This window comes from Silene latifolia, chromosome 2 (genome assembly GCF_048544455.1).
Source record: "Silene latifolia isolate original U9 population chromosome 2, ASM4854445v1, whole genome shotgun sequence".
Lineage (NCBI taxonomy): Eukaryota > Viridiplantae > Streptophyta > Magnoliopsida > Caryophyllales > Caryophyllaceae > Silene > Silene latifolia.
Genome location: NC_133527.1, coordinates 187178644 through 187193357, shown reverse-complemented (window position 1 = coordinate 187193357; position 14714 = coordinate 187178644). Strand labels below are relative to the sequence as shown.

General features: G+C 36.2%; 2 long non-coding RNA genes across 2 annotated transcripts; both read right to left on the bottom strand.

Moving 5' to 3' along the window:
- Positions 1 to 434: 434 nt before the first annotated feature.
- Positions 435 to 2265, bottom strand: LOC141631765 (uncharacterized). The gene is made up of 2 exons (XR_012537705.1): positions 2179 to 2265; positions 435 to 740 (listed from the first exon to the last, which is right to left on the bottom strand). It is a non-coding gene; the product is annotated as an uncharacterized LOC141631765 (long non-coding RNA).
- A 4265-nt stretch (positions 2266 to 6530) lies between these two features.
- Positions 6531 to 8359, bottom strand: LOC141631759 (uncharacterized). Its single transcript, XR_012537704.1, has 2 exons — positions 8273 to 8359; positions 6531 to 6836 (listed from the first exon to the last, which is right to left on the bottom strand). It is a non-coding gene; the product is annotated as an uncharacterized LOC141631759 (long non-coding RNA).
- Positions 8360 to 14714: the final 6355 nt, after the last annotated feature.

Below are 14714 nucleotides of genomic sequence, written 5' to 3'. Positions count from 1 at the left end.
CTACCTGGCCCTACTTTAATTGGTGGAGGGTTCAAGGAGAGATCAATCTTAGTCCAATGTCTTTCACCTGGACATGGACTGATACAACCATTGTATGCAGCAAAATATGCATCTTTTTTGTACATATCATGGACAAAATCCTCTGCTTGTCCATGTATGTAAAAGATGGCAGCCACCCCATGACTACAAGGGATACCTGTCAAGTCCCATTTCTTGCAGGTACAAGTTCTGTCAATAATATCAACACTTACCTCATCAATTCCAAGTTTCACTTGGAATTTTCTGTCAGATGCAGGCAGGACTTCATACATTGCAGATTTCTCCTTTTCTAACTCAAGCCTCTCTTGAACTCTAGGGCACACTGTCCCTGACTTTTTTTGCATTTCTGTTTTCTTCAACACTAGTCTCTCTGTGACACCCTCACTTATCGCGGAAAAGTAAACACGTAATTCTAGAATAAAACTGCATGGATATGTTTGTAATAGGTTCAATTGGGTAAAAACCTGTAATTTTTAAAACCTGAACCTGTTATAAAGATATCCAAAAGGGAAGGTGTCAAACATGCAAGGTCCAAAATAAGAGAAGTTATACAAACCAAATATGAGAAAGGGAGACATATGTCCCTAAAATGTATGTGACCAAAAAAGGGTTTAAGGGTCACAATGAAATAAAACCAGTCTAGGTCCCAAGGTTACTTTGCTCGCTAGCTCGTCCATGTACCCCATATATGCATCACCTACCTGTCATTCGCATTTTATACAAATACGAAAGCCACAGTCAGTGGGGAGTAACTCCGAGTTCTCCCAGCCACGAAATGTCATAATTAATATAACATGTAAACATAAGAATATGAATACGAATCACACACTGCCTTAGCATATAGATGCTAAGGCAATCGTGCTTATCATGTGAACAACAATATAACGCCACATAGTCCTAGCATGTGAATACTAGACCGACTCATACTACACTATCATGTGAATCACATAACATCCAGGAATCCAAACTCTATCAACCATAGCCGGCTTGCATCTCACCTTCTATGATTCATAGAATCATCAAACAAGAAAGGGCAATATATCAAAGACAGGCATAAGTTCTTAGTCCCGTCAATAGTCACTTTGTAACTCGAGTCTATACCACGAGGTAGGGAAGGTAATCGAACCGGTATCTTGGCTCAGCGGTTACTATTAAGAAAACATGGCCAAGAGACAACACAACCCTAGCCTAAAATCTGCGCAGACCTAGACATGCGGATACACACCACCGCACCCAAGACCCACAACTTTTTTTAAAACAAAGTGAAGTGAGTACCCTAAGGACACCACCGAAGGGTTGGCTAGTACTTAAGCTGACCCCATACTATCAAAATAAGTAACGAGGTCATGCCCCAACTTGGATATAAATCCACTAGTCGAAACACAAAGGCTATCAAGAAGTGAACATATACTCGTCAGAGACTATAAAGACCTATCTATGATGAAGGCCGAAATACTCACCTAGGACCTAGTCCCAGCTAGTCCCAACTTGAATACTTTAGCCCACACCACACAAGACTCACCACACAAGTCAAGTAAGACACCCACTTAACCTTAAGAGGGCAAAAGTCCTACTTACCAACATAAAATCTAATATTCTATCATGTGAAAGGCTATATAAATGTCTATTTACAAAGATACAATCCCAACATGAATCCTCAATATCAATAATAATCCAAATTCCAGCTAACCGACAATACCAAAATCTATGAGAACAAGCTAAAATGGCAAAGACAAGAAGACTGAAGTATAAGGCAACCAATTCATCCAACAACCAACATGTGAAATGATAATTACGAATATCAAGGCATAACATAAAACCTCAAATAACAACTAATCTTACCTCAAAGACAAACCCTCGACCCGAGTCCCGCGACGGGTCATCGGTCAAATCGAGGCTGACTGGTTTAAACCTAGTTTGACCAAACTCGTTTGGTCAATCTGGCCCAGCTCAGAGTCTTGGCCTACTTTGGCCCAAATTACAAATTTTATCGCTATATTAATCTCACGCTATTTCCAATTTCTATCATGTGAAAAATGAAAGTAAAACATTATCAATCACCTAAACACTTAACAAACAACAAGCACCACATTTACTACTAATGTGACATTAATTCGCCGAGTAACTCGGAATAGTTACCTTAAACTAGCAAAGAGACAAGCAATAAACTTGAGAAAGCTTCTAAAACCCAAAATTACTCTTCATCTTCAACCACATATGAGTCACCTAAAATAATTATGTGAAGGGACGATATTAACGACTTATCGTTATATAAAATATGAGACGGAAATTAATTTAAATCAAAACATGTAAATCATATTCATTAGCTACTGTCTTATGTTCATAAACCATTATGACCCTCCCTTTTGATGACAGCATACCCGAAAATTGTCACAACTTTTACGCCCTAGAAATAGTCCCATAAAGCACCATTTTATCCGTCCCAAAAATCGAGCCCAACTCAGCCTGTCACGGCTCCAAAACCGAGGCCAAAACAGCCCACACGGCCTCCATTTCGATCGTCCCAAAACAATCGGAAGGTCGCACAAAAAACGGTACCAAAACAGTTCAATCAATCCTAAACCAGTCTAAACCGAGTCAAAACAGTCCCAAAATGTCCCAAAGTACTGCAGCGGACTTAAAAATGATCCTAATTTCTTGCACAATACCACAACTAAACAAGATCCCAAATAGCATCCCAAAACAATCCCTACATGTCAGTATACACCGTCTCAAATATACCACTTACTAGCTAGCATCCCAAATGATCCCTAGAGGTCGGTATACACCGTCTCAATCATCTCCACATATCAGTATACACCGTCTCAACTATACAACTGACTAATTAACATCCATAATGATCCCTATATATAATTATACACCGTCTCAACTATAAAACAGACTAACCAGCTTTCAAAATACACAAATTTAACAAGTAATAATGAGTAACCTATCATTATTACCTTTTTCCGATTGAACTAATCATTTATGACTAACAAATATTCTACCAGACCGTCTATTTTAGTACATACAACCGTCTTATAATAAACAAAGCTAAAAATATAAATTGGGTTTGTAAAAATACATAACGAAAATGAATTTTACTTACAACGGATTGACGAGAACGACGAAAGGAGCGCTATGGAACAAAAATAGTTGAAAACGGATGACAAACGGAGTGGCATGATCAATTTAAAAACAAAAAAAATTGAAACAGGCGTAAAAGAAGAAAAAGGAAGGGAGAAGAAGAAATGATACGTGAGAAATGAGGGAGCAGCCTGCCTGCCTGCTATTTATTATACGTACGTTTCTTCGTCGTTAAGAAACTTCGATCGTTATTAAAATCGTTTCGAGTTAAATTTAACCGATTTAAGTAAAAGTTTCAGTAATAAAACGGAATCAATAATAAATAAATTTAATGAGTGAAAATAAAATAAACTCAGCTAGTTAACGGAAATAATACGATATCAGCTTGAATCGGAATTATTAGCGATTTTTACGAAACTAACGGATATTAATAAAAAATGCTATTTTAGTGAAATAAGCTCAAAATAGCTAATTGGACGGTTTTGTTCCCAAAATCCATCTCGGGTTCACTTAAAACAACTTTCATAAGGACTCGTAAAGAAACGGAAATTATTAAATAAATAAACTCGAACTAATTTCAATAAACTCGAACTAACTTTAAATAAACTTATGAATAATTACTAAAATTAACGTATCGACTTATGATGAAATTAATTAATTAGCTAAGCATATATATATAAATCGTCAAATGATGTAATTAAATTCAAAATAGCAATTAAAAGAATTTTATCCAACTTAAAAAAAATACGGGGTGTTACAATCACCCCATCTTTTAAAAAGTTTCGTCCTCGAAACTTGAAAGTATAAATGAAAGGTTATAAAAATAAAACTGGAATTGGAATCGGTAACCAAAACATTTTAAAGGTTATTTATCGTAAGAATCAAAATTCTTTCAAAAGTTTCAAATAAAATTTTCCGAAAAACCGATTCTCATCAAAGGAACGGAAGTGCTCTCGTTGCGCATTCAAGAACATCACATTCCAAATCCAAGATAAGGTCAAAGGCAAATCATTTGTATAAATCGAAAATCAAAATACTTTCAGAAACTTTAATGAAAAGTTTTCAAATGTATAAGTCTCATTCATGGAACGAAATTGCCCTTGTCGTGCACACAAGAACGCTAACCTTCCAAGTCAAAGACAAATTTAAAACCGAAAATCACTCGTCGACAAGAGTAGAACAAGTTACTAAACGTTTCTAATAACGAGTTCTAACATCCGATCAACGTTAAAATCAAAAGAAAAGGTAATTTACCCAAATTTTCTTTTGCAAAAAGCCAAAATAGAAATAAAGGTTTCACTTTTAAACCCAATTGGGGGTCAAATCCCTGAAAGTGTAACATTAAACTTTGACAAAAGCATCATAATTAGATCAAAGTGAATAGAAATTGGATAAAATTTACAAAAATCTCAGGTTTAGCAACTCAAAACTATGATAAAGAAGTCTATACTCAAAGAGCAATTAGAGAATTAAATCGAATTTTCATTTTTCCAAATCTTTACAAGTAGGGAAAATTTTGTAATAGTAACATAAAATTTTAGCAACGAACCAAAAATGGTAGCTTGAAATATTTAGAAATTGTACAAAAAGGAAAGTAACTTAGATAGCATAAAAAAACAAAATATGTTAAGAGAGCTCAAACTTAAGCCACAAGAGAGCTATAATGACTTTCATAGGGTAAAAATTGAAGTTAAAATTATAAGGATGTCAAAGATAGAGTTTCACAAGCTACGAGTGTCAAACTTAAAGGAGGAGCAAGATGAAGTGAGGAAATGAGGTATGAACGGTAACACTTATGATCAAGGAGAAAGGGAATTTAGACACAAGGAAACGCCAGACACTCTTATCTCAAACAACAACATCACTCAAAACGGTTCCGAAAACTTCCTAACAACAAAACTCATAACCACATCACTCCCAAGGGTTTCCTCAATCGCTTATGTTACCTCATCCTAATCTATTCCCTGAAACAAGGTACTCCATTATAAGTGTGATCTCATCGCTCCAAATCCTCAAACATCCAGAAACAACTTTCACAAGCCTAAGGTCAAGGCTTCCAACAAAGCTATATTCGTATCCAACTAGTGTCAACTATGGATTCCTCCAAAAAGGTAAACCTTCAATCAAGAATCCCAATACCAAGCTCTAAACTCCAAGAGAAGGTTTCTCTAATATTCCACAAGGCTCTCATTTCAAAACAAGGTAGTATCATATCAATCCCAAAATCTGAAAAATCAATAGGATCTCAAGTTTCTCTATCCTTTTACTTATCAAGGATTCCCAAAAGCGGAACTACACTCAGCTACGACATCATCCCATCATCTCAAGTACTCAATGCGACCTCAAGGTCTATACAACTATAGGGTTAACAAATTCTTCTCAATACTAAGTCTCTCTCAACTCAAGAACTCTAAAGAGCCAACTAATAATCCCACATTAGCTTTTCTCATATGGTCATACCCATTATCAAACTCTCATGTCCAAAGTGATTATGGAAGCCAATCACAACTCGACTTACTTAGTCAATGAACTAGGTATAAGAATCACTAAGTATGTCTCATCACCTTACCTAAGTCTTTCTAACATCACGACTTCTCAAAGCCAGGGTTAAGGGTCAGACACAAACAATCTCCTCAAAAGTCGAATTTTCCAACCCAGGTCAACATTCCTCACAAGAAAGAGTACTATCAAATGGCGTTAAGGGAGGATAAGCAAGGAACAAAAGACAAGTTAGGAGTACAAGCGTAGCTTTTAAAGTAAAACTGAAGGGAGTTTAGAAGGAGGATAAGCACCAAGAGATTAAGAATAAGGCGAGATACAAAAAGAACGAGAAACATATTCAAGGAAGTAAAAGCATTCTTCAAAGGTTGAACAAATCTTCAATCCTCAGCAATCGGCACTAAATCTTGATCTTCGTAAAATATAAGTGTCCTTTCAATGGAACGGAGATACTCTTGGCGATCACTCAAGAACATCAATATTCCAATTCAAAGACATAAAAATACATTTTTGCGCCAACAAATGATAAAACTAATTATCAGACGTCTCCAATAACAAGCTTTAACACTAATTGACGTTAAAACCAGTGAAAAACATTAAAATATTTTCAAAACCTTTAGTTCAAAATTACTTTATAATAAGGGTAATAACTCCATTAGCTATAGATAAGCTCACGGTCATTGATCCAAGAACGCAACAATTATTAAATGACAATCAACAAACAGGTTAGTACCTAACAAAGAGCAAACACAAAGAGACTACAACATAAGGTCCTAAGTCTACCCATCTTACCCATCTCTCAAGTTTATTATTTTAAGGTCAAGTTATTTATATTGGGGGTGCACAACGTGCGTCGGGAGCAAATATGCTCTGATACCAACTGTGACACCCTCACTTATCGCGGAAAAGTAAACACGTAATTCTAGAATAAAACTGCATGGATATGTTTGTAATAGGTTCAATTGGGTAAAAACCTGTAATTTTTAAAACCTGAACCTGTTATAAAGATATCCAAAAGGGAAGGTGTCAAACATGCAAGGTCCAAAATAAGAGAAGTTATACAAACCAAATATGAGAAAGGGAGACATATGTCCCTAAAATGTATGTGACCAAAAAAGGGTTTAAGGGTCACAATGAAATAAAACCAGTCTAGGTCCCAAGGTTACTTTGCTCGCTAGCTCGTCCATGTACCCCATATATGCATCACCTACCTGTCATTCGCATTTTATACAAATACGAAAGCCACAGTCAGTGGGGAGTAACTCCGAGTTCTCCCAGCCACGAAATGTCATAATTAATATAACATGTAAACATAAGAATATGAATACGAATCACACACTGCCTTAGCATATAGATGCTAAGGCAATCGTGCTTATCATGTGAACAACAATATAACGCCACATAGTCCTAGCATGTGAATACTAGACCGACTCATACTACACTATCATGTGAATCACATAACATCCAGGAATCCAAACTCTATCAACCATAGCCGCTTGCATCTCACCTTCTATGATTCATAGAATCATCAAACAAGAAAGGGCAATATATCAAAGACAGGCATAAGTTCTTAGTCCCGTCAATAGTCACTTTGTAACTCGAGTCTATACCACGAGGTAGGGAAGGTAATCGAACCGGTATCTTGGCTCGGCGGTTACTATTAAGAAAACATGGCCAAGAGACAACACAACCCTAGCCTAAAATCTGCGCAGACCTAGACATGCGGATACACACCACCGCACCCAAGACCCACAACTTTTTTTTAAACAAAGTGAAGTGAGTACCCTAAGGACACCACCGAAGGGTTGGCTAGTACTTAAGTGACCCCATACTATCAAAATAAGTAACGAGGTCATGCCCCAACTTGGATATAAATCCACTAGTCGGAACACAAAAGGCTATCAAGCGGTGAACATATACTCGTCAGAGACTATAAAGACCTATCTATGATGAAGGCCGAAATACTCACCTAGGACCTAGTCCCAGCTAGTCCCAACTTGAATACTTTAGCCCACACCACACAAGACTCACCACACAAGTCAAGTAAGACACCCACTTAACCTTAAGAGGGCAAAAAGTCCTACTTACCAACATAAAATCTAATATTCTATCATGTGAAAGGCTATATAAATGTCTATTTACAGCATACAATCCCAACAGAATCCTCAATATCAATAATAATCCAAATTCCAGCTAACCGACAATACCAAAATCTATGAGAACAAGCTAAAATGGCAAAGACAAGAAGACTGAAGTATAAGGCAACCAATTCATCCAACAACCAACATGTGAAATGATAATTACGAATATCAAGGCATAACATAAAACCTCAAATAACAACTAATCTTACCTCAAAGACAAACCCTCGACCCGAGTCCCGCGACGGGTCATCGGTCAAATCGAGGCTGACTGGTTTAAACCTAGTTTGACCAAACTCGTTTGGTCAATCTGGCCCAGCTCAGAGTCTTGGCCTACTTTGGCCCAAATTACAAATTTTATCGCTATATTAATCTCACGCTATTTCCAATTTCTATCATGTGAAAAATGAAAGTAAAACATTATCAATCACCTAAACACTTAACAAACAACAAGCACCACATTTACTACTAATGTGACATTAATTCGCCGAGTAACTCGGAATAGTTACCTTAAACTAGCAAAGAGACAAGCAATAAACTTGAGAAAGCTTCTAAAACCCAAAATTACTCTTCATCTTCAACCACATATGAGTCACCTAAAATAATTATGTGAAGGGACGATATTAACGACTTATCGTTATATAAAATATGAGACGGAAATTAATTTAAATCAAAACATGTAAATCATATTCATTAGCTACTGTCTTATGTTCATAAACCATTATGACCCTCCCTTTTGACAGGCATACCCAGAAAATTGTCACAACTTTTACGCCCTAGAAATAGTCCCATAAAGCACCATTTTATCCGTCCCAAAACTGAGCCCAACTCAGCCTGTCACGGCTCCCAAAACCGAGGCCAAAACAGCCCACACGGCCTCCATTTCGATCATCCCCAAAACAAATCGGAAGGCTACAAAAATCGGTACCAAAACAGAGTTCAATCAATCCTAAACCAGTCCTAAACCGAGTCAAAATGCAGTCCCAAAAATGTCCCAAAGTACTTCCGCAAAGACGGACTTAAAAACAATCCTAATTTCTTGCACAATACCACAACTAAACAAGATCCCAAATAGCATCCCAAAACAATCCCTACATGTCGGATACACCGTCTCAAATATACCACTTACTAGCTAGCATCCCAAATGATCCCTAGAGGTCGGTATACACCGTCTCAATCATCTCCACATATCAGTATACACCGTCTCAACTATACAACTGACTAATTAACATCCATAATGATCCCTATATATAATTATACACCGTCTCAACTATAAAACAGACTAACCAGCTTTCAAAATACACAAATTTAACAAGTAATACTGAGTAACCTATCATTATTACCTTTTTCCGATTGAACTAATCATTTATGACTAACAAATATTCTACCAGACCGTCTATTTTAGTACATACAACCGTCTTATAATAAACAAAGCTAAAAATATAAATTGGGTTTGTAAAAATACATAACGAAAATGAATTTTACTTACAACGGATTGACGAGAACGACGAAAGGAGCGCTATGGAACAAAAATAGTTGAAAACGGATGACAAACGGAGTGGCATGATCAATTTAAAAACAAAAAAAATTGAAACAGGCGTAAAAGAAGAAAAAGGAAGGGAGAAGAAGAAATGATACGTGAGAAATGAGGGAGCAGCCTGCCTGCCTGCTATTTATTATACGTACGTTTCTTCGTCGTTAAGAAACTTCGATCGTTATTAAAATCGTTTCGAGTTAAATTTAACCGATTTAAGTAAAAGTTTCAGTAATAAAACGGAATCAATAATAAATAAATTTAATGAGTGAAAATAAAATAAACTCAGCTAGTTAACGGAAATAATACGATATCAGCTTGAATCGGAATTATTAGCGATTTTTACGAAACTAACGGATATTAATAAAAATTGCTATTTTAGTGAAATAAGCTCAAAATAGCTAATTGGACGGTTTTGTTCCCAAAATCCATCTCGGGTTCACTTAAAACAACTTTCATAAGGACTCGTAAAGAAACGGAAATTATTAAATAAATAAACTCGAACTAATTTCAATAAACTCGAACTAACTTTAAATAAACTTATGAATGATTACTAAAATTAACGTATCGACCTATGATGAAATTAATTAATTAGATAAGCATATATATATAAATCGTCAAATGATGTAATTAAATTCAAAATAGCAATTAAAAGAATTTTATCCAACTTAAAAAAAATACGGGGTGTTACACTCTCCATCATGGAACACCTTATATCTTCAAGCATGTAGATCAAGTGCTTTGCCCTAGCTTCTATGATGTATGCATTGAAAGTTTCAGCCATATTTTTTACAATCACATCAGTCTTTGTATCTCAGATATAAATGCTCTGCAGAATAGGTTGGGATTACAGGCCATGAATGCATCAGCAGCTTTGTGATCTACTTCCCTCATTTCATTTAAGGCATCATTGAAATCTGCCTTGTTGTATGCCTTTGCACAAGACCAGAATAACAGCTTCATTTCATCTCCCTTATAAGACTTGTGCCAGTTTGCAAAAATGTGCCTGGCACAATGTCTATGTTCAGCTTTGGGGAGCTCGTTGGCAACCACAGTCAATATGCTCTGCATCATTAAAAACATAAACACACCACCATTATACAAAGTAGAGGCATGCTGTTTTAAGTAAGTATAATTAGAACATTGAAGAACATTTGTAGGATGGAAATATACCTGGTGTTGATCTGAAATGATTGTCCACCCATTTCCATCTCTCTCTCCAAGTGTTTCCTTAAGTTGCTGAAAAAACCACTCATAGGAGTCATTGTTTTCTCCTTCAACTACAGCCCATGCTAGAGGGTACATTTGTTCATTGGCATCTCTACCAATTGCCCCAATCAACTGCCCTCCCAAAAATGTTTTCAAAAAGCAAGCATATATACATAAGATCTTCCTAGATCCTTCAAGCCATCCTTTTTTGAGAGCATCAAAACAGATAAACAATCTCTGAAAAACAGGTATGCTACTTGTCACATTAGGATTTGTTTCCAATTTGAAAACACTTTCTGGATTTCCTTCTGACAGAGCTTGCAAATAACTACCAAGCTTACTATAATGCTCCTTCATTGAACCATGTAGCATTTTATGAGCATGATACTTGACCTTGTAAGCAAATTTTTTTTTAATTAGAACCTTGTAAGCCCTTCTCACAGTTTCAATGATATCCTTAGCTGGCCAGTGAGGCCTTGCTTTAAAGACTTCTAAGAATTGCTAAGCTACCCATGTGGACTTCAACTGCCTGTTACTTTCCATATTTCTGTGACAGGTGTGATTTGGATCTACAGTCTTCACCAGTATACAAGCTAGTGTGTTATCCCAGCTACCATATAACTTGAATGGGCAGCCTGGTAAACACCTCACCCCAAGTCTTTGGCCTCTTCCTTTGTCACTGACATCAAATGTTAGGTTTCTCCCTTGAGCTACTGCATATCTAGTAACACAGTCTCTGAACTGATCTCTATTTGGAAATTTTATCCCCACACACCACTTCAACTTACTAAAGTCTGTTTTCTCATTCACTTCTGGGAGAGTTGACCTTCTCCTCTTACCTGGCACAGGATCTTCTTCACTTTCTACAGGTGTGTGTATTTCATCACCACTATCATCATAGTCACTTACTCTTCCACTAGGTCCACTGTTTTTACCCTGCACCACTTTTTCTTTCACAACTTCTTTTTCTTGACCAGGTAAGAGTGTAGATCCAGCTTCAAGTTCTAATTGTTTTGCTATTTTTAGAGCCTTAGCATTCCAAGCCTTCACTTTCTCCCTTGCTTGGTTCAACTCTTCATCTGAGTTATCACTCAACAAAATATCCTCCTTCTCAATAAAGTTCTCAACTGCCTCATATAAATCCTCATGCTCAATTATGGGAACTTCCTCATCAACTAACTCAACCTCACTCAAATCATCCTCTTCATCACTTACACCTTCCTCAAAATCAGGTTCAAAACCAGGATCCTCCCCCTCACTCAAGTCATCCCACTCCTCATCAAAGTTATAAGACAAACCAGCTTTATCTGCATTTTCTTCATAAGAGTCAAAGAGATCTGATATTCTTATGTCATTGAAATCAAAAGAGTTTTCAGTGAAATCATGAGAAGGTTGAGTGAAATCTAAACCACTGTTTTTGCTTATTGAAGTGTCTTGGGTAGTATTGTGAGTGATTTTTGGAGGTGGTTCATTTACTGCCTCAGAAGTCTCAGAAGTAAATGTATTCAAAGATGTGAGAGAAGGGGTGGTAGCTTTTTTTAAGGCTATTTCATTATGAGTGGTAGCTTTTCTGGAGGCTATGTCATTAGATTCCCTTAGGGTTTCAGAAATGGGAGAAGGCTTAGGTGGTCCCCCTTTATGAGAAGCATTTGCATTTTTTTTGTAAGCCACTGTTTTCCTTCTAGGAGTCAATTTTTGGGGAGGGTTGACTATACTTGCAGGTGTCCTCTGTGACACTATTAAATTCATTACCTCTTCCACATCACTTTCAACAACTAACCAACACTCAGCCATCCTACTAATTGCTGCCAGTTTACAAATTATTCCAGCATCCTTATCATCTTGAGCTTTTTGCAAGCCAACACCCGGGTTCATATAGAAGATACCATCAACATTTCTCTTAAAATCCCCACATTTCTCAGCCTCCTCTAGTATAGTAAACCAACATAATTCATCCGGGTCTACACTAACAGTCCTAAAACTCCTACCCTTATAACTCAAACCCTTATCATTCTTAACAAAAGAACTTCCATACCACAATTTCAAGGTTACAGTTTGCCAATGATTTTCCTAAATTAAAACAGCATTATATACACATTAGGCTTTCTAATTTAATTCAATGTTAAACAAACAAAATGATTTGTCAAAATTAATTTCAATTGAAAATTAACATCAACATTAACAAGATTAAAAATAAATTTGATGAAAAAATTGCCCAATTAACATCAACATTACAGTTAATTTCGCGAGTTAATTTCAAATTAACCTAACACTTATTAAATTTGATGGAAAACTTACTTTGGGAGCCATTGAAGATGATCAATGGCGTATGACGCAGATGAGGATGATCAATGGCGTCTTTTAGAAGCTTGACAGTGAAGAGATTAATGGCGTCAAAGAAGGGAAGTGAGAGAGACGGAGTGAAGTGTGTTGTGGAAGATTGAATGTAAAACAAAAAAAAAGACAGGTTTAATTCATTAGTATTAGGGTTTACCTGTTTAACAGGTAGCCCTTCACATTGGTGCAAACAGGGTAAGTCGTGTAATAGGTGGGATTATTATGGATTATTGTAAAGGATGGATTAATATAGGTGGAACAGCCATAGGTTGGATTATTCCTGTGAAATAATCCTTATTAAAACATATTTATTGAAAATATAATTTTATGATACTTATTTCCTAATTTAGGTAGATGCTTTTTGGAGGGAAAACTAAGAGAATTTTTATTCTCTTAGTAGTAGGGGGATTCACTAAAATCCTAATAATGGACCAAATTAATAGTGGGCCCACTTTCTTCAATCCCCCTTATACTAAAAGAATAAGAAAACTGAAAATTTTCCCGCCTAAATGTTTTTAGCTAGAAATCGGGCCTAAGTGTCTAACTTTATCTAGATACGTATTGGACCTCATGTATGCCATTTATGTATCACAATATCTAATCAAACAACACACTTTTATAGTTGGACCAAATGTGTTTTATTCGTTATTATCTCATTAGTCCTATATGACTACTTAAATGTCGTAAATATTATATTTAAAACGTATGCAGATTTTATTCATATTATTAAAATCACTGTGTGCTTTTCACTTTTTTTATTCTTTAATTTTTTTACTCCGTATATTGTAACAAAAATTACAAAAATAGTTATATGCTTTAAAAATAAGCATATTTTTGAAATGCTAACAATCTTATTTTTTTTTAATCATAAACTTATTCCGAGTAAAAATATAAAATCGCTCTATTTTAATTTTTAATATTTTTACACATTAATAATTGTAGATAATTAAAAATAAAATTCAAAGTTCATTTATATATTATTATTAACTCTAATTATTAAGTTCTCTACACATATCAATCTAAAATACCGTGTATTCGCACGAGCTCTCCACTACTTGTCATTCAATTAGTTAGAACAATTAGTCAGCATGAAAAATGTGAGCGGGAATTTTGAGCGTTTTTTTAGTTGTGTTAATATTTTAGTATATAATAAGGAATTTGTAAAATTTGCAGATTTGCGTATTAATACTGAAGGGTTTCACATGATTAGATTATGGAAAATATTGTTTCCCGGTAGGAATTATACTGATTAATGATAATTTGTAAAATTTGCAGATTTACGTTGAATATTTAAGGTGTTCCGGGTGTAATTCCAGAGCAGTTATTTGTTACCACCCGTGCTTGTAGAATGACGTCCTTGGTTGAATCCTCCTCTCGGTCTCCTGAAATAATGAACAAACTGAGGGCTCGACTTTGGACCGAGCGAACTCACTCCGACGCTCAAGTCAGTAAACTTAAAGAGAGAAGTTGTTGTTACTTGGCGAAGTATATATTGTAGAGAGATAAGGAAGATATTACCAGATGAATAGTGATTCTTAGGTTAAATTGTGGATCCTCTCCTCAATGAGGGTTGAGGAGTATTTATAGACTTTCACCTTTTGTCACGTAGTGGCCAAGTGGCCAAGTGACTAGCAGGTGGAAAGACTGATCTACCCTCGGCCGAGGGACCCATGGCAGGCCGGCGGGCCCTGTTGACTCGCCGCCGAGGGGTCTTGGATATGAGTTCGCGGATATGTGCCCCGGCTGGCTAGTTGTCCCAACCGAGGCACAAGAGACAGGCCGACATGCTGCGTCGGCTAGGCTGTCTAAGTCGTTGACTTGCTTGTGGATATCTTTGACCTTGCTCAGTATGTTGACTCGGTCAGCGGGTG